Raw genomic sequence first — 3,545 nt, forward strand, 5'->3', positions numbered from 1 at the left:
TGGTCGTTCATTTACATTGTGTCTAATTTTGTATTGTTTACATGCACTTAAAATGGGCATTATGCAATGAACTAACGATATAGTTTGTGTTTTCTGTTCTAGGTGACTTTTGCAGTTTTAATCTTTGCAAGAGGACTCTGTAGGCTTCACAAATCATACTGTTCTAGTGTTTTCCATTCTTTTTGGGTCACAATATGTTGCCTTACCAAACTACTTGTTTCATGTTTACTGTCAGTGTATTTGATTCTGAAAAAGTGACAGTAAATTAAAAGAAATGCAGAACAAAGTGAACATAACGCATATTTTACAGGAAATATATAAAAACAATCAGATGACCAAATAGTGCTATTGTATTTCATTGTGTAGTCAGTTTTTTAATGGAAAGAAAATACGCCTTCATATTCTTTTATATCAAGGGCGCAGGTTTGCATGGGGACGATAGGGGCATAACACTACCAACTTTTCAGGATGCTCAGATTTTCCACACCAACTTTTAAGCAACCTTATTTGCTTTATATATTGTGTTCAGTTACAGTGCCTTGCAAAAGTTTTCGGCCCCCTTGAACCTTGCAACCTTTCGCCACATTTCAGGCTTCAAACATAAAGATATAAAATTTTAATTTTTTGTCAAGAATCAACAACAAGTGGGACACAATCGTGAAGTGGAACAAAATTTATTGGATAATTTAAACTTTTTTAACAAATAAAAAACTGAAAAGTGGGGCATGCAATATTATTCAGCCCCCTTGCGTTAATATTTTGTAGCGCCACCTTTTGCTCCAATTACAGCTGCAAGTCGCTTGGGGTATGTTTCTATCAGTTTTGCACATCGAGAAACTGACATTCTTGCCCATTCTTCCTTGCAAAACAGCTCGAGCTCAGTGAGGTTGGATGGAGAGTGTTTGTGAACAGCAGTCTTCAGCTCTTTCCACAGATTCTCGATTGGATTCAGGTCTGGACTTTGACTTGGCCATTCTAACACCTGGATACGTTTATTTTTGAACCATTCCATTGTAGATTTGGCTTTATGTTTTGGATCATTGTCCTGTTGGAAGATAAATCTCCGTCCCAGTCTCAGGTCTTGTGCAGATACCAACAGGTTTTCTTCCAGAATGTTCCTGTATTTGGCTGCATCCATCTTCCCTGTCCCTGCTGAAGAAAAGCAGGCCCAAACCATGATGCTGCCACCACCATGTTTGACAGTGGGGATGGTGTGTTCAGGGTGATGAGCTGTGTTGCTTTTACGCCAAACATATCGTTTTGCATTGTGGCCAAAAAGTTCAATTTTGGTTTCATCTGACCAGAGCACCTTCTTCCACATGTTTGGTGCGTTTCCCAGGTGGCTTGTGGCAAACTTTAAACGAGACTTTTTATGGATATCTCCTTCCATTTCAATATGATGGCTTGCACAGTGCTCCTTGAGATGTTTAAAGCTTGGGAAATCTTTTTGTATCCAAATCCGGCTTTAAACTTCTCCACAACAGTATCTCGGACCTGCCTGGTGTGTTCCTTGGTTTTCATAATGCTCTCTGCACTTTAAACAGAACCCTGAGACTATCACAGAGCAGGTGCATTTATACGGAGACTTGATTACACACAGGTGGATTCTATTTATCATCATCGGTCATTTAGGACAACATTGGATCATTCAGAGATCCTCACTGAACTTCTGGAGTGAGTTTGCTGCACTGAAAGTAAAGGGGCCGAATAATATTGCACGCCCCACTTTTCAGTTTTTTATTTGTTAAAAAAGTTTAAATTATCCAATAAATGTTATTCCACTTCACGATTGTGTCCCACTTGTTGTTGATTCTTGACAAAAAAATAAAATTTCATATCTTTATGTTTGAAGCCTGAAATGTGGCGAAAGGTTGCAAGATTCAAGGGGGCCGAATACTTTTGCAAGGCACTGTATATAGGTAATTTAGATTGTTTTCCCAAATGTTGTAAGGACAGAATTGACCCTACCATTATTAAGTGAGTTATTTTTGCCATGCTAAAATCTACTCCTTTTCATTTGCTGAATGTGCCTGTCCATTTTTTCCCCTCAAATGCACATTTAATTGGCTGATAAATACATTTTAAATAAATGCAAGTTATTTATTTTCTACATTATTTTCTTAAAAATATTCTTGTTTGCAGCCTATACGATATTTTTCATTATCATAATCAAGCTAAAAAGTCTTCATTTTTTGTTGAGTTAGCTGTGCTTTTTCAACAAAAGCAGTACAGTAGTTTTTTACCTGAAGGAAGGCTCCATTTTTTATTTATTATTATTATTTTTTTTTATACCATGACTAAGAAGCGTTTTTCGTTATATTTAATTTATTTATTTAGACAATGTTGAGTGGTCTTATGTCAGGTACGAGACAGAGGAACCAGATGTGTATCGCGAATACATAATTTTATTGATTTTGGCAGGCAAAGAAAACAATGAGGTCAAACCGTAATGGACAGTCGACATGCAGGAGTGTGCTGAGTCGCTAACGACCTGACACTGAATGTTCTTCTTCTTCAGTCATGTTTTTGTTATCAGTTGTTCTTTGTGACATGTTTGTGTTCTCAGTTGTTCTTTGTGACACATTAAGGAGCACACTGCCTTTGTGATGCATGAGTGTGATGAAATATGCTGACAATTTTTTGTTTGCATTCCTGGATAGTTTACAGATCATCAACAAGTTTGTATTTATTGTGTATGTTAATATAATTTTAGTTTTGTTCAAATTGCAATTTAATTTTAATTTTCTGATAAAATCCCGGCATTTAATGGATTCTGGAAATTTTCAAAATGTTCCTTTATTAGTTTTTGAGAACAAAGGTTTGAATCGAATGGTGCATCACCTGAATTCGTACACGGATTTATTTTGCATTGATCATTTAGCTTATCAATTTATTAGGTTCATATTCGTGAGAAATGTGCCCCTGATCTCTGTTCACCCAATCTGTTTGGTCATATTAAAGTCCCGTCCCCAGCAGAAATTGACAATTGTACATGCAGGTTATGCCGTTTTTTCATCCCTACCAATGTTAAGACCAAACCTATGCCCTTGTTTTATATATGGCGGAAAACACAGACAAGACCAAAAAAGCTGTTTCTGCTCTTGCACCCCTCTGTAAAAGAAACTGCTGTATTTTAAGCCAAAACAACTGTTGCGTTTGATAGAACAATATGCCTGTATGCTGCAATAGCAGATTCATGGCGCGTTAAGCCCCCAAACTATTTTTAATTTGTCCGTTTTACCCTGAAAACCCCCGTTTACAGATGTAGCGCAACCGCATTTGTTGTAACCCAGCCATAAAACCAAGGTAATTATTTATATTTATTATTCAAAATGTCTGTCATTTTTAGCTTGGAATCATGAATTAATGTCTTATATTTCGTTCAAAATTATTTTTTTTAAATTCACTCGTGTATTCTAAACTTTTAAACAAATTAAGTCACAATGAAAAAAATGGCGTCTGTAAAAAAGTCACGGATGTCTACCTCATAACTATCGCTTAATTGTATTTTTGTTACTTTCGCATTTTCTCCGATATGTTAGATG

The sequence above is a fragment of the Corythoichthys intestinalis genome, chromosome 20 (assembly GCF_030265065.1).
Source record: "Corythoichthys intestinalis isolate RoL2023-P3 chromosome 20, ASM3026506v1, whole genome shotgun sequence".
Classification (NCBI taxonomy): Eukaryota; Metazoa; Chordata; class Actinopteri; order Syngnathiformes; family Syngnathidae; genus Corythoichthys; species Corythoichthys intestinalis.